At 47.3% G+C, this 23,072-nt stretch overlaps 1 protein-coding gene and 1 non-coding gene across 14 annotated transcripts in view; one reads left to right on the top strand and one right to left on the bottom strand.

Moving 5' to 3' along the window:
* Window positions 1-23,072, top strand: part of magi2a (membrane associated guanylate kinase, WW and PDZ domain containing 2a) — a 959,248-nt gene that overhangs the window by 630,311 nt on the left and 305,865 nt on the right. The window contains exon 1 of one of the 13 annotated variants that reach the window (XM_078553294.1): window positions 3,934-4,005. The exons of the other annotated variants lie outside the window; for them this stretch is intronic. The gene's annotated coding sequence lies outside the window, so the exon portion shown is untranslated. Of the gene's footprint in view, window positions 1-3,933; window positions 4,006-23,072 lie in introns of those variants that run through there. 13 annotated transcript variants of the gene reach the window in all.
* Window positions 3,516-3,597, bottom strand: trnas-uga (transfer RNA serine (anticodon UGA)). Its single transcript has one exon. It is a non-coding gene; the product is annotated as a tRNA-Ser (tRNA).

The raw sequence follows: 23,072 nt of genomic DNA, 5'->3' as shown, positions 1-23,072 counted from the left end.
ATGTTCGCTGATGATTGCACAATGTTCAGCACCATTCCCGACTCCTCAGATACTGAAGCAGTCCATGTTCACATGCAGCAAGACCTGGACAACATTCAGGTTTGGGCTGATAAGTGCAAGTAACATTTGCGCCACAAAAGTGCCAGGCAATGGCCATCTCCAACAAGAGAGATTATATCCATCTCTCCTTGCCTTTCAATGGCATTACCATCACTGAATTTCCCACTATCAACATCTTGGGGATTACCATTGATCAGAAACTGAACTGGACTAGCCATATAAATACTGTGGCTACAAGAGCAGATCAGAGATTGGGAATTCTGCGGCGGATAACTCATCTCCTGACTCCTCAAAAGCCTGTCCAGCATCTACAAGGCACAAGTTAGGATTGTGATGAAATACTCTGCACTTGCCTGGATGAGTGTAGTGCCAACAACACTCAAGTAGCTCCACACCATCCACGACAAAGCAGCCCACTTGATCGGCACCCCATCACCACCTTACACATGCACTCCCTCCACCTTCGACGCACAGTGGCAGCAGTGTGTACCATCTACAAGATGCACTGCAGCAACTCACCAAGGCTCCTTCAACAGCACCTTTCAAGTCCATGATCTCTACCGCCTAGAAAGGCTAGGGCAGCAGATGCATGGGAACACCACCACCTGCAAGTTTCCCTCCATGGCATTCCCCATCTTGACTTGGAACTATATCGTCATTCCTTCATTGTTGCTGAGTCAAAGTGCTGGAACCCCATTCCTAACAGCACTATGGGTGTACCTTCACCACATAGACTGTGCTCACCACCACCTTCTCAAGGCCAATATAGGATGGGCAATAAATGCTGGCCTAGTCAGTGATGCCCACAAGCTGTGAAGGACTTAAAAAAAATATATACTTCTGTAATAAGATGCCACTGACCACTTAGGTTGTCTATTGTAGCTCAGGGTTGTTGCATTTTTTTAGATATGAGAAAAATGAAAATAACCTGGATAAAACAAATATGACTCAAAGGCTACATAGCTGAAGTATTTTTTCCTGAGTTAATTTTTCCGCTCTAAATGGGGTCAGTAAACCAAAACTATCTCATAAACCCAATTACTACTATCTCATTTATCCGGCGAATGAACTCTTGCGGCATAATGAAGACCTAGAATATGTCCACTTTACTGGAAAGCACTAACGCGAAAAGAATGAAATATGGTTCCTTAAGGTCTTTTGCATATGCACGTGGGCATTTTTTTTAAACATATGGTAGTTTCTTTTAAATACTTTTTCTATTCAAATGCTTGCAAAGTAATATGTTTGATTTTATAAGGCAGTAGTGGGGCGATCAGTTTCCTCCTTTAACCAATCCTCCATTATTAGCATTTGGTTCTTAGCTGAACCCCATATAAATTGCTCATTTAATGATTTAGATTTGAAACCAATATTATTTGTACCAGGAGTTCATCTTTTGCCAACAGAACAATCAGGATCTATGGGGAAAGAAAATAAGGCAAGGGAGGCTTGAAAGGTTAGGTCCTATCATTCTTTTCCAGCCTCCCATGGATGTATGGGTCTAGGGGCTTTCTTATCGCTGTTTTCTGACAACAATGAGCAGCCCCCAACAGAGCTGTCTTAGGTCACACCAGACTGTTCACAACCTGTGTGTCTTATTCGGCTCCCATATCTTCTCCATCACTAAGACCATCTACTTTTACTTCCTTAATATCACCCATCTTCAACCCTAGCTGAGATATCTGCTGTTAAAGTTGTCATTCATGTCTTTGTCACCTCCAGACACTACTATCTCAATGGCCTCCTATTCACCATCCTGGATAAACTAACTCGTTGAAACACCGCTGCCCATATCCTATCTTACATCAAGCCCTGTTTGTCTCAGCATGCTGTGTACCCATTCTGTGGCTAGCATAAAACCTTATTCCATATTTATATGCAGCACCTATTTCACTACCTGAAGAGGCTGTTTCTCAACTTTTGATTACATCTCTGCCCCACACTGCCTATGTAGAGTCATCTGGTTCACAGGATACAGGTTGGATGACCTTCTGGCGGGTCTGCTTTTGAGACTGACAAAATACAAAATGCTCTGGACTAGGGTATGTAAGATCACCGATAACTGTTTCTCCAGTTGCTTATCCATGCTTTTCCATCCTCCAGAGGCTCATTGCCAGTTTTTGTACTACTTTGTTTTAATCCTGATAATATGTGAAGGTTTGACTTCTGTCATCTGCTTCCTCCAAAACACAAATCTCAACCCTGCCATCTTCTACAACAGTCATCCCATCTCTAACCTTCTACCGTTTCTGAAGTCATGAAATGTGCCATTGATTCTCAACTACATCCCTCAAATCCCAGCGACATAACTGTTGTCTGTTTGGTGTGTGAGCTCCTGCACTTTGCCTCAGCATTTTCTGAGACATTGGCACTTCCTGAATCTTAGCATTTCCCCTTTTGCTTTTTCCGGATTTTACTAGTATGATTTGTAGAGCTACTTTCTTACAATAATTTCTATTTTTGTCCTGCGAATTGAAAGAAAGATTAGAGATCAAAATTACATTTTAGAACCAAAGACAGGTTTTCTTGCGTATGTTCTTTGTAATTGGCTACTTAGCTTAATTCTCTAAATAACCAGTCATTTAATGCCACATATTACCCACAGCTACTACATTTTTTAATAGCTTTAAATATTTTATTTGCCAAGCTCCACCTATTATTCCTTGGCGTGACTACTTTTCCAGCTGATCGTGTGAATAACTATTAAATATTCTTTTTTTGCACTGCTCTTAAGTAGTCTAATAAAGTATTGTAATATAAACTTTCTGATTTAGTTTTGGAAGTATTCGGAAGGAAGAATCCGATCTTTGCCCTAGAGCAAGGGTTCAGAATGTGGGTCCACAGGAGCCTACAATAAGGTAGATGGGGCAAGATGTGGTGGAGGGAGAGTAGGAGCCATTACTCACCAAATGCTGTTTGCAAAGGTTCCACTTATTGAATCCAGACTACCTCTTCACCTGCAACGGTGACACTGCTTTAGCTTGGCCTTGTATCTGCAATGTGCCACTGAACCAAACCACACACTGGGGGCCAGCCTGCTCTGCGCCTCCCTCTCTTATTCAACCACTATTGGCCATTCATTCCCTCCTTGACTGTAGTTCCAGGTGTTCAGAGGGGAAGGAGTACTGCTGGGACATCACCAACCACCACCAATAACATCCTTCCTGCTGCGGCTGGCAGCGGAGAGGATTAAAAATAACACTGCAAGAACAAGCTTCGAGTGAAGTTGAGCATATTTTGCAATTAAAATGACCCCAAAGTGGTTTTAAACATAAACAGGGCTGGTGCAGAACAAAAATTAAGCCTAAATAGAAAGGGGAGAGAGGCTGAAAGGTCCAACCTTCCCTTTGATAGGCAGAAATGTTGTTCAATCAGAACACACAATGTGACACAGAGGTGTACTGTGAGCAATCAAGCACCTGGTAGGTGCTGTTGCTTTATTTAGTAAATGGATTTGCTGCGAGCAGGGCTCGAACCTTTGCGGAGAAATCCCATTGGATTTCAAATCCAACACCTTAACCACTCGGCCACCACAGCTGTGCCTGGTAGTTGCTGTTGTTGCACAGATATCTGATACAGGTTAAACATTGGAGTTCCCATGAATTCTTCATGTTCTGTCACAAGGCAAAGACAGCAATGGCTTGCCAGAAAAAACAATCAGTACTTTGTACTCAGCTGCGCACACAAGGGTGCCCTCTTTCCAGTGTATTTTCTGATCCAGCAGGTTTATAATGGGCTGGTTGTGGACATTGGCACTGTATTTTCAAATAATGGAAGTGTTGGTCGCATTTAGCACAACCTACTAATGCAAAGCTGGATTTTCAGCAATCAAAACAATGTACCGATCTAGGATGAACATTGACCATGGCATATGCTTGTCAGAGATACCGCCACAGCTTCATAGATTTGTTGCTTAGCACCAAGAAAAAGGTCCACAGTAAGGAGGTAAAATAAAAATAATTCTAAATATTTTTAATTGTATAACTAATTTTATACAGAAAATATACGTGTGTTGCATTACAGTGTGGTGCAAAGAATTTTTATAACAGGGAGGGTGGCCTCAGAGCACAAAGGTTGAGAATGCTTGCTCGAGGGCTCTAAGCAGAATAGCTTAATCATGGAACAGGAACTTCAGAGTCAAATCAGTTTCAGATTTTTGTTGCTGTATAAAATTGAGAAGATTGGTGGACTGTACTTGATATTAATGTAAATGGGAATGGGCTGGAGATTTACCAGCGTTTACTCACAATTACAATTACATCTGTGTCACATGTGTCTTGCTTAATAGTACACAAGGGAAATATCTCATCATGACAGGCTGATAAGTTCATTAAGTATAATCCCATGACACAGATTTATTTGGAGATTACAGCGCTACAACTAAGTCTTGTTGCACAGATCTTATTTTTAAAATACTGTAATGACCTAAGAATATTGAGTTCCAGAGCAGGACCGAGAGATAGTGCGAGAGGAGCAGCGGCCTTGGAAAGATTTAAAAAGAGCGGGAGCTGAGAGTCAGAGCAGAGATCTAAAAAGAGCAGGAACTAAGAGTAAGAGCAGAGATTTAAAAAGAGTGGGAGCAGAGATCTAAAAAGAGTGAGAACTGAGAGAGCAGAGATTTAAAAAGAGCGGGAGCTGGACTAGGGGCTGAAAGCGGCACGAGGACAGAGCAAGAGTTCCAGGGCTAACCGGGGGAGGAGAGGCCAGTGAAAGCGGTATAAAAGGGAGCGCGAAACAGAGGCCGAGACCAGAGAGGAGAGCCATACCCTCAGGACCTTCAGGCGGTGGAATTCGAAGTGACGTCACAATTCAAGAAGTGACGCAATGCAGGGGAGGCAGCTGATTGGTAAGTAGGGTCAGGTGAGTACTTCTACTTCTACTAATTAAACTGCTGCAGTCCATCAGCTTAGACAAAATAAGGTGAGGAATTCGAACTTTAGTGGGAGTGTTTGAGGTAGAATAAGGCTTCTGGCATAATTAGTATTCTTTAAAGGGAGTAACTAACGAGCTTAATCTAAAAGGAAGTCATGGCAGCAGACCTCGCACCCATGCTATGCTCCTCCTGCACTATGTGGGAAGTCATGGACACTGCCAGTGTCCCTGATGACCATGTGTGCAGGAAGTGTGTCCAGCTGCAGCTACTGGCTAACCGCATTTCAGAGCTGGAGCTGCGGATGGATTCACTGTGGAGCATCCGCGATGCTGAGATTATCGTAGACAGCATGTTCAGTGAGGTGGTCATACCACAGGTGAGGACTGAACAGGCAGAAAGGGGATGGGTGACCACCAAGCAGAGTAGAGGAAAGCAGGCAGTACAGGAGTCCCCTGTGGCCGCCCCCTTCTCTAACAGATATACTGTTTTGGATACTGTTGCGGGAGACGACTTCTCAGGGGAAAGCAGCAGGAGCCTTCCATGGCACCACGGGTGGCTCTGCTGCACAAGAGGAGAGGAAGAAAAGTGGCAGGGCTATAGTGATAGGGAATTCAATGGTAAGGGGGACAGACTGGCATTTCTGCGGCTGCAAAAGAGACTCCAGGATGGTATGTTGCCTCCCTGGTGCCAGGGTCAAGGATGCCTCGGAGAAGCTGCAGGGCATTCTGAAGGGGAGGGGTACATATGGCATAGATTAAAAAAGGGATGAGGTCCTACAAGCTGAATATAGGGAGTTAGGACATAAATTAAAAAGTAGGACCTCAAAGGTAGTAATCTCAGGATTACTACCTGTGCCACGTGCTAGCGAGAGTAGAAATAACAGGATATATCAGATGAATACGTGGCTGAAGAAATGGTGTAGGGGACAGGGATTCAGATTCCTGGGACATTGGGACCAATTCTAGGGAAGGCGGGACCAGTACAAACAGGACAGGTTACATCTGGGCAGGACTGGAACCAGTGTCCTTGGAGGGGTTGGGGGGGTATGTTTGCTAGTGTGGCTAGGGAGGATTTAAGCTAAAATGGCAGGGGGATGAGAACCTAAGCAGGGAGACAGAGGAGAGGGAAACAAGGATAGAAACAAAAGACAGAAAAGTAAGAAGCAAAAGTGGAAGGCAGAAAAAACAAGGACGATAAACAAACGGGGCCATAGTGCAAAATAATGCTAAGATGACTATAAAGGTTAAAAAGACAAGTCTAAAGGCATTGTATCTTAATGCGCGGAGCATTCGCAATAAGGTAGAAGAATTAACAGCACAATAAGATATAAACCATTATGATATAGTTGCAATTACAGAGACATGGCTGTAGGGTGACCAAGGATGGGAACTGAACATCCAGGGGTATTCAATATTTAGAAAGGACAGGCAAATAGGGAAAGGAAGTGGGGTAGCATTGTTAGTAAAGGAGGAAATCAATTCAATAGTGAGGAAGGATATTGGCTTGGAAAATCATGATGTGGAATCTGTTTGGGTGGAAGTAAGAAACACCAAGGGGCAGAAAACATTGGTGGGGGTTGTCTATAGGCCCCCAAACAGTAATGGAGATGTAAGGGAAGGCATTAAGCAGGAAATTAGAGATACATGCAATAAGGGTACAGCTGTAATCATGGGTGACTTTAATCTACATATAGATTGGACAAAGCAAACTAGCAATGATACTGTGGAGGAGGATTTCCTGGAGTGTGTACATGATGGTTTCTTAGACCAATACATTGAGAAACCAACTAGAGAACAGGCTATCCTAGACTGGATATTGTGCAATGAGAAGGGATTAATAAACAATCTTGTTGTGTGGGATCCCTTGGGGAAGAGCAACCATAAAATGATAGAATTGTTCATTAGGATGGAGAGTGAAGAAGTTGAATCTGAAACTAAGGTCCTGAATCTAAATAAAGGGAACTGCAAGGGTATGAGACGTGAGTTGGCAATGATGGATTGGGGAACCTTACTAAAAGGGTTGACAGTGGATAGGCAATAGCTAATATTTAATGAACATATGCATGAATTACAACAATTATTCATTCCTGTCTGGTGCAAAATTAAAACAGGAAAGGTGGCTCAATCATGGCTTACAAAAGAAATTAGGGATAATATTAGATCCAAAGAGGAGATATATAAAATTGCCAGAAAAAGCAACAAGCCTGAGGATTGGGAGCCGTTTAGAATTCAGCAAAAGTGGACAAAAAGATTGCTCAAGAAGGGGAAAATGGAGTATGAGAGTAAACTTGCAAGGAACATAAAACTGACTAAAAGCTTCTATGAATATGTGAAGAGAAAAAGATTAGCGAAGAAAAACGTAGGTCCCTTACAGTCAGAAACGGGGGAAATTATAATGGGGAACAAAGAAATGGCAGAAGAATTGAACACACATTTTGGTTTTATCTTCACAAAAGAGGACACAAATAATTTCCCAGAAATGTTAGGGAACCAAGGGTCTAGTGAGAGGGAGGAATTGAAGAAAATCAGTATTAGTGAAAAAATGGTGTCAGGGAAATTAATGGAGTGAAAGGCTGAAAAATCCCCAGGGCCTGATAATCTACATCCCAGAGTACTAAAGGAAGTGGCCCTGGAAATATTAGATGCATTGTGGTCACCTTCCAAAATTCTATAGACTCTGGAGCAGTTCCTACAGATTGGAGGGTGGCAAATGTAATCCCACTATTTAAAAAAGGAGGGAGAGAAAAAACAGAGAATTACAGACCAGTTAGCCTAACATCAGTAATGGGGAAAATGCTAGAATTTATTATAAAAGACATGGTAACAGAGCACTTGGAAAGCATCAACAGGATTAGACAAAGTCAGCATGGGTTTATGAAAGGGAAATCATGCTTAACTAATCCACTGGAGTTTTTTGAGGATGTAACTAGTAAAATAGATAAGGGAGAACCAGTGGATGTGGTGTATTTGGATTTCTAGAAGGCTTTTGATAAGGTCCCACATAAGAGGCTAGTGGGAAAAATTAAATCACATGGGATTGGAGGTAATTTACTGGCATGGATTGAGAATTGGTTGACAGACTGGAAACAGAGACCAGAATTTTATGTTGGGCGTGCACGCCCAAGCGTAATGACGCACGATGACTTCGGTCGTGCATCCCGACATCACCGCGCATGCTCGCAATATTTCGCTAGAGGGGCGCGTGATGAACACACAGGCGCACCCGCCATTAATTAATGGGCCAGTTAAGGCCCTTGAGACACCAATTGTCTCGGAGTTTATGTAGTCCGTGCAATTTTTAGGGTGTCGCACGGGCGCAACAGGCAGGCGGGTGGGCCACATTTTCAAAAATCTCATCCATGGGTGGGATAGGAGGGGTGAGTGGGGTTGCAAATGCGAGTTGTTTGTCTTCTAGCTTACAAGTTGCTGCTGCTTGCTTGTGTGAACAGGACATCTTCATTTTGCTTCAGAGCTGCTTTGACAGAAATAAGAGGCTTCAGTTCAGGACTCCAGAGGAGTCATACCACTTGGGTCCTTCCAGGTATCAGACAGCCAGTGGCGCTGAAATTCACAGTGGCCCTCAACTTCTTTGTCTCCGGCTCTTTCCAGGGCTCGGTGGGTGGTCTTTGTGGAGTCTCCCAATCAGCAGTCCACAGTTGTGTCAAGCTGGTGACAGACGCTCTATTCAGGCGTGCATTGACTTTCATTCACTACCGCATGGACGAGGCCAGCCAGGCAGAGCGAGCCAGAGGCTTTGCAGCAATTGCTGGGTTCCCACACGTCCAGGGTGCAGTCAACTGCACACACGTGGCCATCAAGGTGCCAGCGGGTGAGCCGGGTGCCTTCGTCAACAGGAAGGGATCCCACTCCACGAACATGCAGATAGCGTGTGACCATAGGATGCAGATTCTGCAAGTCTGTGCAAGGTACCCAAGCAGCCCTCATGACACTCCCAGGTGCCGAGGCTCTTCAGTGCTCCAGCTCGACTGGATGGATGACTGCTGGGTGATAAGGGCTATCCCTTCAAAATGTGGCTCATGCTGCCTCTCCGCCATCCAAGAACAGAGGCCGAGCAGCGGTACAACAGATGCCATGCCTCTTCAAGGGCGGTGGTAGAGAGAGCCTTAGGTCTTCTCAAAATGTGCTTCCGATGCCTGGACCGTTCAGGGGGCACACTCCAATACCCCCCAAATCGTGTGTCACTGATAGTGGTTGCATGCTGCACTCTCCACAATCTGGCACTGGAAAGGGGAGACCCAGTGGAGGAAGAAGATGTTCATGCAGCTGCTCTGGCAACAGACGATGAGTCCAGTAGTGAGTCCGAGGACGAGCACGGTGAGGAGAACGCTGAGGGGGTAGACGCTGACCTGGGCAACCTCCAGGGAGGCAGGGACACCCGGGACGCTTCAATCCAATGCTCCTTCAGCTAGCCTACCAAATAAGAATCACCACCACCACATGCCAGGGCTGCGGGCTCCATACTTGATACCTGACAGGAACATTTGTTTGGTGAACAACATGCACCATGTGCCATTTCAATAAAGTTCAATGACAAACAAATCATTCATAACGTCATGGGCTACCCTGCAGCTGCAGAACTAATGAAGCATCCAGAGGCTTATTGAACAGAAACACATTTGATGCTGTGGTGCTTGGCATGCATAATAGAAATGAAATTCATAGGTGTTATCCATCACACCAAATAACATTTAACGTAAAAGTGGGGGGGGAAAATATCGCCAGTGATAAGCCCGTGTTGTGCTTAAGGTGCTTTAAGTTTTCGCTTGAGGGTGCTACGTCTAGGTGCTCCCCCCACTCGCTGGCACTGGCGTTGGAGACAGTCTGCTCACTCTGCTGTCCTGCTGGCCTTGATGACCTTGGCGGGCGTCCTCTGGCCGTGGAGCCTGTGCTGGCCCCATGTGGGAGGGAGCAGCCAGTGCCACGGCTGGCATCTCCCCAGTCACCGCAGCCTCATCGGATGTCACGGTCACTGGCAAAGGGGCGGAGGAGCTGCTGCCATTATCCAGAGCGCCCTGAGAGGAGCCCGCAGAGACAACAAGCAGCTCGTGCACCAACATGAGGTCACTTTGGATCTCCCTGCTCACCATTGATGGACGGGCACCTTGCTGGGATATAGGGTGCCCAATCCATCTTCCACACTGACAGTGACCACCTGAGGTCATTGCTGGTGTGAGGGTTTGCAGGTCTGAGCACATCCCCAGGATTCCCTGATTCAGCCCCTGGAGGAGCCTCTCCATGAGAGTTGCCACTGTCTCCATGGAGGAGGCAGCGCGCTCGGCCATGAGGGTCATTGCATTGCTCGTGCTCTGCAAGGACTCCTCCACAATGGAGACCATGGCACGCATCCCCTCGTGTCTCCGCCAGATCCTCCCGCACACCATGCTGGACTTCCAGCATCTGCTGCCTCAGGGCCGACTGCAGAGGCACATCATCAGCCACCAACTGAGCATGTTCCTGGTCCCCAGCAGTCCTCCGACTGCTGGTGCCGTGGGCACTCTCTGCCTCCGCCTGCACCTCAAGCGAGCATGAAGTGCCCTCACCGATGTGCACCGAGATGCTAGCCACCGATGTAATGCCCACAGAGGTGCTGGTGTCTGCACTGGTGCCTGCTTGGCTGGGAGGGTGTGACGCAGTTGCATCTTGATGGTTGCTGTCCTCTGGGGTCAGGGGTGGGCCTTCAGGCTCCTCACCCCGATAGGCTGCTGGTGAGCCTGAAAGAAGAACAAGGACATGTCATTAGCTGAAGTCATTACACTGTTACTGTGCATGGCTGGCACCCGAATCTGGGTGCCCTCGTCTTTCCATTATCAATGGGGATTCCATGTTCGAGGCTCTCATCAATATAGAGACTACAGTGGAATGGTTGCTATTACAGACATTCTGACCTCAATGCACTGCACTCTTACCTCCCTGTGGCACCACAACCTCACCTTGGCCGGTTGACCTAGGCACATGGTGCCTCTTGGCCTCCTGCTCATATCGATTTTGGATGAGTAGGTGGGGCGGTCCTCCACCAGTCCTCAACCTCTCGGCATTGTTATGGGATGTCTTCTCCTGAAAAAACAGAAGAGCATTGATTAGTCCACCCTTTACCTGCATTGCCATTGCAGCCTGGCTAACCCCACCTGAGGAATACCTCGCAGGGCTCAGCCGATTTGTGACCCTGGAGCCGTAAGACACGCATTCCAAGCAGCCAGGGCTTACCCCCTTGCCCAGATGCTTTCTCATTGACATTTTCCATTCACATTCTAAGACTCCTGAGGTCCAATGGTGGTGGGGGGTGGGTAAGAGTTTGGGGGGGGTGGGGGGTGTGTGTGGCTAGCTCCTAACTGCTGTGCTAAGTGACCCGTGCCAACACAGTACTCACCCTTCCCGATCACAGGACATCATTGAACAGCTTACGGCACTGAACCCATGTGCGCCTCACCACATCATGGGAGCTCACCCTGGATGGCACCTCCTCCCAGGCATTTTTAGTGAGGTGGGGGGGGCCTCCTCCCTGGGGACAAGGATCTCTCTCTGTGCTGCCATCCCCTCCAGGAGGGCAGCGAGACACTCACCAGAAAAACGCGGGGCCAACTGCCCCACCGACCTGCCTTCCCGCCTGCCGTGTTCACCAGTAACAAGCTCCATGATTAGGTCCGTGTGCTTCACTGGCAGCCTTTGCAAGGCTGCCACGGCTGCTTTTGAATCGGCTGCTGGGCTGCCATTGGACCTAGCGGACATTGAGCAGCCACCCCCGCCTGCCCCTTCTCTCTGTTGCCGCTGTCGTGCCTTACGTGGGTGGGCCTTAATTGGCCCGCCTGCGTAAATTCGCAGTGCAGAGCCGATTGCGGGCGGTGGTCGGCTTCCTGACCGCCCCCGCCCACTCCCACCAAGCCTGCACGCCAAACGTAAAATCCTGGCCAGAGAGTGGCAATGAATAGGTCTTTTTCCAGGTGGCAGGCAGTGACTAGTAGTGGTACCAAAGGGATCAGCGCTTTGGCCCCAGCTATTCACAATATACATAAGTGACTTGGATGAGGGAACCAAATGCAATATTTTCAAGTTTGCTGACGACACAAATCTGGGCAGGGTTGTGAGGAGGATGCAAGTTGTGTGTTTGGGAAAATACATGGCAGATGCAGAATAACGTGGATAAATGAAGTTATTTCAGTGTAAAAAACAGAAAGGCAGAGTGCTATTTAAATGGTAATACACTGAGAAATGTGGATGTACAAAGGGATGTGGGTGTCCTTGTACACCAGTCAATGAAAGTAAATAGGTAGGTGCAGCAAGCAATTAGGAAGGCAAATGGTATGTTGGCCTTCATTGCAAGAGGATTTAAGTTCAGAAGTAGGGATGTGTTACTGCAGTTATACAGGGCCTTGTTGAGACCACACCTGGAGTATTGCGTGCAGTTTTGGCCTCCCTACCTAAGAAAGGATATACTTGCCATACAGGGAGTGCAGCGAAGGTTCACTAGGCTGATACCAGGATGGCAGGACTGTCGCATGAGGAGAGATTGGTTCAACTGTATTCACTAGAGTTTAGAAGAATGAGAGGGGATCTGATTGAGATGTATAAAATTCTAACAGGGCTAGACAGACTGGATGCAGGGAGGATGTTTCCCCTGGTTGGAGAGTCTAGAACTAGGGACCACAGTCTCAGGATATGAGGCCGACTATTTAGGACTGAGATGAGAAAATATTTCAACCTGTGGAATTCTCTACCGCAGAAGACTGTGGTATTAGGGGCGTTAAGGGGTATGGAGAGAAAGCGGGAATTGAGATAGAGGTTCAGCCATGATCATATTGAATGGCAGAGCAGGCTCGAAGGGCCAAATGGCCTACTCCTGCTCCTAGTTTCTGTGTCTTCTATTCTATGTGTCTATTATATTAACATAACCTAACATCCTTCGTGTCATTCTTGCATCAAAACGTCTTTTGCGAAATTTGTGCTCAAGTTTCTTTACAAACTTTTGAGATTCTTTTCAATATTTTGTTTTTGTATTTGTGCCAAACTGTTGTAGGTAGGTGAACCCACACCGCCCCTCTGATGTTCCAATCCCAGAGACCTACCTGAACCTGTCTGGGGTGATAAAATGATCAAGGTCCACAACTCAGTATTTTTTTAACTGTTTATTGTACTGTGACTATCATATACACTGATGTGTACTCTTCAATTTAATTTCAAACAGTACTCACATAGCACTGTTCTCGAACTCCCTTCAATTTCAAACAGTACCCACGCATGGGGCTGGATTTTAGGCACCCCTGCCAATGTGGGGGCACATAAAATCTAGCAGGTGGCCTTCCCGCCACCTACCCAATGCCCCCCAGTCAGTCTCAGATTTTACGGGAAAAAGTGGTACTCCGCCCGCCCTTGGGCCTATTGAGGCCCTTATGTGGCCAATTAATGGCCACTTAAGAACCTCAGCCTCCCTCGCCAGTATTTTACCCACAGCGGGAGGGAGACCTGTGTAATGTGGAAAGCCCAGCAACTTTGGCTTCAAGCAAAGTGGGGGACCTTCTTTGTGGTTCTCCTGGCCCATCGGAGGCACCCCTTCACAAGGTCTTCTCCACCTTTAACCCTCCATCTTGAAGCTGGCCCCCCAGCCCCCTCAACCACCTCGCTGAGACCCTCAACTTAGGGACCAAGGGGGCAATCTACGGGTGGAGCCAGAGGACATCGATAGAGTGTTGAACGAATATTTCAACGCAGTTACTTTGCAAGTTGCAAAAACTGTCTCTAAACTCACACCTCTTATAGCACAAAGATAACATCCATGACCATGATTGACACAACCCTGCAACTTTTGATTCCAACACCTTAATCTTGTCTGTTTCTGCAAAAAATGCTACCTGTTCTGCTAAGTATTTTCAGAATTTTTGTTTATATTACAGAGCAGTTGATTTGTTCCCTTCTATATCCTGAATTAGTGAATAGCCCATTATCACACAAGGAAACGGCCTCATTTTGTTCGATGTTTTAACCATTATCACACAAAGGTGTTTTGATGGGGAAAAGTCTAGGCGTATGGCAACACCAGTTTCATGAATGGTTTCATTCCAGTGACAATATTGATATAAAATTTATGAAGGATGAGGGCACCAATCCAGATTCGGTGGAACCATGGTCATGATTTGTCTTGTTGATTTGTAAATCCTGTTAACAGGTTGACCATAGGGGTTCAGTGAACAGGGCTATCAGTTAAATTTAAACAAACAAATGACATTGTGTGATCTGATTGTTCCAGCTATTTCTTGATTAGCATATGTATGAAGTCAATCTATTGTGCCTATTCCTGTATGAATAATTTCCTTATAGCTCACAGCTTCTTTTAAAAGTTCAGTTAAAAGTCCCGTTGGTTCCTGAGATATGAAACTTGGCCAATTTCTTATGAGTCAGTTTTACTGCCTTTACAGTTCAACTACTTGTCTCTTTCATAAAAACAAAAAGCTAAAAGCTACTGCGGATGCTGGAAATCCAAAACAAAAACAGAATTACCTGGAAAAACTCAGCAGGTCTGGCAGCATCGGTGGAGAAGAAATCAGTTAATCAGAAATCTGCCGAAGGGTCATGAGGACTCCAAACGTTAACTGATTTCTTCTCCACTTGTCTCTTTCATGTTGGTTTACTTTACGTTAAATGCATTCTTGTTGCAGAATTGGCTACAGTGTTAACTATTTTTCTTCATTTTTCCTTTCTGCTACTTATTAACCTTCATTATTTTTCAGGATATTTTCCTTTGTTTCAGTTATGGACCATTTATAATTACATGCTTGCTGTTCAAACCATTAATAATTTATTTGTAAATAAAAAGGAGTCACTTCATTTCAATAAGAAAATACTTGATTTGTTCTTTTTATTTTAACAAAGATGATGGGCTAGATTTAATGGAGGTGACGGGAGTCTCACCTGCTGGCTGGAGAGTTGGCGAGAGCCCCACATTCACTCTTTCGACAAGGACCACCACATAATGTGCCACTCAGGCACTTAACTGGACAGCGGCGAGCCTATCCCAGGATCAAGGACCCTGGGGGTGTAAGTCCAGCTTGCCAAGAGCTACCAGCCAATCATAGACTGACAGCTCTATTGAACGGCAGCTGGTGGTGGTACGACACCCACCTGAGGCCAAAGATTGTCATGGACTCAGGCCATGGATGAGTGATGGTGGGATGGTGGTTGCAGGGTATGGAATACAGGGGGTTGGCAGCATGGATAGGGGGTGGCTCTCAGCAGGCATCCCCACTTCCTGATGCCAAGTCACTCAATCAGGCACTGAGCACCTTTGAACAAGGGATCCGCCTGAAAGCCCGCAAGCAACCCCGCACGGTTTGTTGTCATGCTGCCCACATGGTGACTGCCCTGCCTGCTGCTGGGTTAATTCTAGCAACACCCTTAAGTGGGCATTAATTGCCCACTTAAGGGCCTCAGCTGGTGACACATAGGTGGGAAGCGATCAAATAGAACATAAAGAGGTTTTTCATCCTCAAAGGTGTCCAGAAAACTAGAAAGGAACAGAGGGAAATGTCCAGACTCCAGAAAAACAAGCAGAACCTGCTCCAGCTGCAGTCGATGAGGGTCGATGTCAAGGAGGAACTCCAAGAGGTGAAGAGCCAGCAAGCCTCGCTCTTTAGGATAAAAGCAAAATACTGCGGATGCTGGAAATCTTAAACAAAAACAAAAATTGCTGGAAAAACTCAGCAGGTCTGACAGCATCTGTGGAGAGAAAGATGGAGTTGACGTTTCAAATCCATGTGACTCTTCTTCAGAACTAAAGAGGAGTAAAAATGTGATGAAATATATACTGTTTAAGAGGAGGTGGGACAGGTGAAGCTGGATAGAAGGCCAGTGATTGGTAGAGGCAAAGGAGACATTGCAAATGATGTCATAAACAAAAGGTCGAAGGGGTTGATGATGCTAATACTGGCTAAAGGAAATGCTAAATGGTGACATTAAGATTAGAAAGCAGAATGAGCAAGTGACAGATGGCCCTAGTGGGGGTGGGGGAAGGGGACGGAGTGGGAAAAAGATCGAAATAGACTATCATGGTCTCCTCTTGACCTGAAAAATGTGTTAATTTTGCTTCCAATTTCCACCCCTCCATCATTTTCACATGGTCCATCACTGATACTTGCCTTTCCTTCCAAGACCTCTCTGTCTCAATTTCTGGTGATAGACTGTCCACCAATATTCATTACAAGCCCACCAACTCCCAAAGCCACCACGACTACAACTCCGCACACCCTGCTTCCTGTAAGGACCCCATCCCGTCTCTCAGTTCCTTCGCCTCGGTCGCATCTGTTCCGATGATGCCACTTTTCAAAACAGTGCTTCTGACATATCTTCCTCCTTCCTTAACTGAGGTTTCCCACCCACAGTGATTGACAGGGCCCTCAACCATGTTCGACCCATATCCCGCGCCTCTGCCTTCACACCTTCCTCTCCCTCCCAGAACCATGATAGGATCCCCCTTGTCCTCACTTTTCACTCCACCAGCTTCTGCATTCAAAGGATCATCCTGCACCATTTCTGCCAACTCCAGCATGATGCCACCACCAAACGCATCTTCCCTTCACCCCCCTGTCGGCATTCCGTAGGGACCGTTCCCTCCGGGACACCCTGGTCCACTCCTCCATCACCCCCAACACCTCAACCCCCTGCCACAGCACCTTCCCGTGCAATCACAGAAGGTGCAACACCTGCCCCTTTACTTCCACCCCTCCCCATCGTTCAAGGGCCCAAACACTCCTTTCAAGTGAACGCTTCACTTGCACTTCCCTCAATTTGGTCTACTGCATTCGCTGCTCCCAATGCGGTCTCCTTTACATTGGAGAGACCAAATACAGACTGGGTGACCGCTTTGCAGAACACTTTTGGTCTGTATGCAAGCATGACCCAGACCTCCCTGTCGCTTGCCATTTCAACACTCCACCCTGCTCTCATGCCCACATGTCCGTCCTCGGTCTGCTGAAAAATTCTAGTGAAGCTCAACGCAAACTGGAGGAACAGCACCTCATCTTCCGATTAGGCACTTTACAGCCTTCCGGACATAACATTGAGTTCAACAACATCAGATCATGAACTCTCTCCTCCATCCTCACCCCTTTTTGATCCCCTTTTTTCAAATATTTATTTTTTAATTTTTATACATATATTTTTTCCCACCTATTTCTATTATTATTTTTTAAAATTTATTTTCGTTTATTGTTTTATCCTCACCTTTTAGCCTATTTCGATCTTTTTTCCACACCGTTCCCTCCCCCCACCCCCATAGGACCATCTGTCACTAGTGTTGAAGAAGAGTCATATGGACTCTAAACGTTAACTCTGTCTTTCTCTCCACAGATGCTGTCAGAGCTGCTGAGTTTTTCCAGCAATTTTTGTTTTGGCCTCGATCTTAGTCTCAGAGGCCTTCAAGATCATCTTCCGGTCCAGAGTCTGCTCCGTGGAGCAGGGTGAGATGTGTTGAAGTTTCTTCTTCCAAAAGGTACACAGGGAGAGCTCTGTGATCAGCAGCCTGAAGGAAGAAGATGGCTCAGTAAAGTCATCGCAGTCCGACATTATCAGCAAATCCTTTTATGCCAAACTGTATGACATGAAACCCACAGACAGCACGGCCTCCCAGTCCTTCCTGTCTTCTATCATGGAGGTCTTAGACGACAGTACATGGGAGAGTCTAGACAAACTGCTAACTCCTGATGAACTGACTAAGGCCCTTGAGTCCTTCGAGAAGATTAAAACTCCAGGAAGCGACGGCTTACCGGCTGAGTTGTATTTGGCTCTATGGGACTGGATCAGCCCAGACCCGCTAGAAGTATACGAGAGTATGCTTCTGGCCGGCTGCATGTCAGAATCCATGAGGAAAGGCATCATCACCCTCATCTGCAAGCGGAAGGGGGAAAGGGAAGAACTTAGAAATTGGTGACCCATTCACTGTTGAATGTGGACTATAAGATTCTGTCCAAGGTCATCGCTAATCGGGTCAGGTCTGCTCTGGAGTTGGTGATCCACCCTGACCAGACCTGCGCTGTGCCCGGCAGGAAGATCCCTGACAGCTTCGCGCTACTCAGGGATACGATTGCCTATGTATGGGACAGGGATGTGGACACCTACCTCATCAGCCTGGACCAGGGGAAGGCTTTTGACAGAGTATTGCACACCTACGGTGGATGTGCTCTCCAAAATGGTGTTTGGGGAGGGAATCCGCAACTGGATCCAACTGCCCTACACAAACATCTGTAGTGCAGTTTCAATCAATGGGTGGGAATCAGAAAGCTTTCCAATTAAATCTGGAGTCAGGCAGGGCTGCCCTCTCTCCCCTGTCCTGTTTGTGTGTGCATAGAGCCCTTTGCTGAGTCCATCAGGAAGGATCCAGGCATAAGAGGAGTGATGATCCCAGGCAGTGGAGGCACTCAGGTCAAAGCCCCCTGTCACCGCCTTCTGCTCGAATCCTCTGTAGGTGCGCAGACTGATCAACATCTGCAACCAGTTTGAACTGGCCTCGGGAGCCAAGGTAAATCATGGCAAGAGCGAAGCCATGTTCTTTGGGAACTGGGCTGACCAATCCATTATCCCCTTCACCATCAGGCCAGACTGCCTGAAGATGCTGGGGATATGGTTCGGAGGCACCAGGGCATGGTTAGAAACTGGAAGGAGTGAGTGGCTATGGTGAAAAGAGAACTGGGCATGTGGGAGCGATGCTCCATCTCCACTGTGGGTAAGAACCTGGTCATCAGGTGTGAGGCACTCTCGGTGTTGCTGTACGTGGCGCAGGTCAGGCCCATTCCTCACTCCTACGCTGTAGCGATCACCCGAGCCATCTTTTGCTTTATCTGGAGGTCGAAAATGGATTGTGTTCGCAGGGACGCAATGTACAAATCTCTAGATAAAGGAGGAAAAAACGTGCCCAACATCGCCCTCATACTGATTGCCATCTTTGTGTGTGGCTACATCAGCTGTGAGTAGACCGTCAGTATACAAATACCAAGTGTTATTATGTACTGAGGTTCTACCTGTCCCCAGTGTTGCGAAGGATGGGTCTGACCATGCTGCCGCAGAACATTGCAAGTAGTTGGACCAGTACCGCCTGTCCCTCATGGAAAAATTTATGCAGAGAAGCACCTTTGACCACAAGTCCATCAGGCAGTGGTCAGCATGTAATGTCCTAGAGGCCCTGCGGGAAAAGGCGATAGTGGATCCTGTCGGATGGTTCCCCGAGCAGACTGTCAAAGTCATTTGGCAGAATGCCTTATCAACAAGCACCAAGACATGGCTTGGCTGGTGGTGAGAAAGGCCCTCCCCGTCAGATCCTTCCTTCACCCCAAGAGTCTCACCTATCTTCGCACGCTGTCCTCGAGGGGCTGCGGCGGGGAAGAGACCATTGTTCACCTCCTTGTGGAATGTGCCTTTGCAAAGAAGGTCTGGGGCGAGAGATGCAGTGGTTTTTGTCAAGGTTCATCCCGAGCAGTTCCGTGACACTGGACTCTGTGCTCTATGGGCTGTTCCCAGAGACACACACTGAGACAAACATCAACTACAGCTGGATTTCATCAACTCGATGAAAGATGCTCTTTGGTCTGCCCGAAACTTGTTGGTCTTCCAGTGCAAAGAGTTGTCCCCGACAGAGTGTTGCAGACTGGCACATTCCAAGGTCCAGGACCACGTGCTGAGGGATGCACTAAAGTTTGGGTCAGCCGCTGCAAAGGCGCAATGAGGAAAGGTCGCTATCTAAGGCCTTTCTGTATAGTGCACCGAGGGGCTGGGAATTGTTTAGACCCCTCGGGCTGTATGACTCACATTGAATGTATGCAGTGAATACTGCATGTATCACAATTGTATTGAAGCACCGCGGAATGCAACATAATCTATGTCAATAACTTGAATACCATTGCACTGCCTAACTGACTGTAATGACCATGTTGAACTGTCTGTAATGTTCATTGATTGTATTGAAGCGCCTCATGATCCACGTGGAAAACTGGAATTTGATTGCACTTTTTGTGATGGCCATTTTGAAATGTTTTGTAATGTTCTTTCAGATATTTTACAAATAAAGTATATTTTTCCAAAACAAAAGCTGTGCAAAGGCTAGACATGGGAGGCAGGCTAAGGGTGAAAGGGTGGAGCAGAGGCTGGACATGGGAGGCAAACTAAGGGTGAAAAGGTGGAGCAGAGGCTGGACCTGGGAGGCATTCTTAGGGTGGAAGGTTGAAGCGGAGGCACAACATGGGAGACAGGCAAAAGGGTGGAGCGGGGGCTGGACATGGGAGGCAGGCTCAGAGTGGCAGGGAGAAAGGCTGTCTGGAAAAGGAATACAGACTGTCCGGGGTAGGGAGGGAGACAGCGAGGGAATCCAAGGGTGCAGGGCCATGGGTTGGAGGGAGGGCCTGGATTGTTGTGTCTGGGAGTCCTGTGGTTGGGTGGGGGAGGGGGTTTCTGGGAAGGGATGGCAGGAGAGATGGATGATCCTAGAGGGCAGGGCCTGTGCTGTCTATGGTGGAGTCCTAGTAGTTGAACTAAGGGGACTGGGAAACAGAAGGAACAGTGAGATGGGTGAGTGGGATGTGGTAAGGTGACAGGTCCAGGGTGATAGTCAGAATGTTTCATGGTGTGGGGGTTGGGGGGGTGGCAGGTGGTCACGGAAACGGACAAAACAGGTGGCTCAGATAACGGGAGGGGTCAGGGAGGGCATGGATTGGTAACATACGTAGGTTAAGAGGAGAGAGCAGGCACGTAGTGTTGCAGACTGGTGATGGTTATAGGTGCAAGGGTAACAGGGAGATTTAAAGGTGACAGAGGGGAGAGTAATGATTAAATTGAGTGGAAAAAGGTGATGGGGGGGATATTGGTAGGTCATAGTGGGGGAGAGAGGAAGGTGATGGAGTGAGTCTTGAATGTCACGCGCACCATTTGGGATTCTCAGCTATGCAGTACTGTCATTCTGAAAACTGCGATCTCTCGAAGGGGAAGGAAGGTCTTTTCGGGTGTGTGGAGTTTGAGGTCAACATAATTGGCCGACTAAAATGACACCCTAATAATCATGAAACAACTGGATGAGAGCTGTGCTTAGTTGTGTTCTCCTCTCTATGGTGAAGCCCACACTGCAGCAGGTTTGCTCACTGGCTCATGGGTCTCATAACATTGAAATCCCAGCAAGGTCTGGAGTTGCCGTTCATTCTGTGCGATTTGCTGCTGTCAGAGGCAGGGATGAAGAGAGAGAGGGAGGTGGATGCTTCCAAGGAGCACAGCTGGTGGACGGCAGCCAACTCCCGACTCCAAACCTCCATCCTCCTGAGTGAATAGTCATAGCTGACAAGGGCTCGTGGTGTCTTCCTATGCTGCCAAGACAATGGTCTCTCCATAGAGTCTCGAGAATAATAGAGGTAAGGTGAATAGTGTCTGAGGGAAGGTTCTCTTGTCATCACCCTGGTCAAAGAGCAATGCCTCCCTGCACAGTCATGTATGAACAGGAGGAACACTCATCTCTGTTTCTCCAGGATGTCCTTCACCCGGATGTGGTGGGGTAGGGACGCAATGTCTAGCTGGAAGCCAGGCTCAGGGCTTAGTACCTGCTTGGTGGCTCTGAGATGAAGGCAAAGTTGAAAGGAATATGCTCAGTAGATAGATTACTGCAATTCATTCACAGATCCACTGAGGCTTAGATGATGCAGGCTGTAGGCAATTATCCTGCCTTTCTGCTGTCTCTTATCCAGATGAGGAGGAGAAGGGATGGGCACAGGATGGTACAGCGCCAGGAGGAGCAATGGCTTGAGCAACAAGAGGCAGCAGGGCCTGAAGAAGACCAGAATGCTGGCAACCAGTGACCTGTGCAACAGCAAGAATTGGTCCGACCGCGGGTATATGGTATACGGTACAGCTATCTCTAGATGAATGAAAGGCAAAGCTACAGGCGCCTTAGAATGTTCCGGAATGTAGTTGCGCATATCTGCCAGCTTCTCTATGAAGACCTGTGGCCGCAAGGACTTGGAGACAATCCCATGGTGGTGGCATTAAGGTCACCGCTGCCTTAAACTTCTTTGTCAGTGGCTCTTTCCAGGGCTCCACTGGGGACCTGTGCAGCAACTCCCAGTCAGCGACACACAAGTGCATCTGGGAGGTGACAGATGCCCTGTTCAGGAGAGCGCACCAATTTATCCAACTCCGCCTGGATCCCAAAAACCAGGCTGCAAGAGTATTGGGTTTTGCAGCAATCTCCGGCTTCCCACAAGTGCAAGGGCTATCTACTTGCACACATGTGGCTTTGAGTGCTCCATGGAGACGGCCAGTCACATTGATCAGTAGGAAAGGTTTGCACTCTTTGAACATGCAGCTGATATGTGATCACAGAAGGCAAGTCCTGCATGTTTGTTCTTGGTTCCCTGGGAGCTCTCACAACGCCTGGATTCTCACCTATTCCCAGGTGCCACAGGTTTTTGAAGGACCTTGGCAATAGAAGTGCTGGCTCCTTGGGTAAAAGGGATATTCAAGAAGAACACTGCTCTTGAACAGAGATACAATGTCGCACATGCCTCCACTAGGTCCCTGACTGAGCAGACGATAGGCCTCCTAAAGTTGATGTTCAGATCTTTGGACCGCTCAGTTGGGGTTTTCCAATACTCACCACAGAGTGTGTCCCAGATCATAGCTTTCTGCTGCACCCTGCACAACCTTGCGCTACAAAGGTGGTATGTCCCAAGATGCCTCCTCTGACAATGAGGACTGGGGAGGGGATGGTGCTGATGAGGGCCAGGATGTTGTGGAGCCACATGCAGAGGCCATTGCAAGGGTACGACACAGCAGACAGGCATCAAACTGATAACTAACAGATTCCAGGCAGAGTAAGCTACAGAGACATTTTCTCTACTATCCTCTGCTGGCTGGAAAGCCCCAGCTCCTTTTTGATTTCAGACATTGTATTTTGCTCTAATGTACCTTGATTTATGACAGTTGAATTAAATTGTGCTACTTAATGTCTGCCTTGCTGGTGGTTTGATCCTTTGCATGTGCCAAACTGTGCTGATATACAGAGCCCTGGCGCTAAATACCCACATTAGAACCTGCAGAGCACTCTTCACCCACAACCTTGGACATCTGTAAGTAGAAGCGAGATTTTTCCCATGCCCTCACAAAGT

This window comes from Cetorhinus maximus, chromosome 12, assembly GCF_964194155.1.
Source record: "Cetorhinus maximus chromosome 12, sCetMax3.hap1.1, whole genome shotgun sequence".
NCBI lineage: Eukaryota > Metazoa > Chordata > Chondrichthyes > Lamniformes > Cetorhinidae > Cetorhinus > Cetorhinus maximus.
This window is presented reverse-complemented; position numbering and strand designations above follow the sequence as displayed.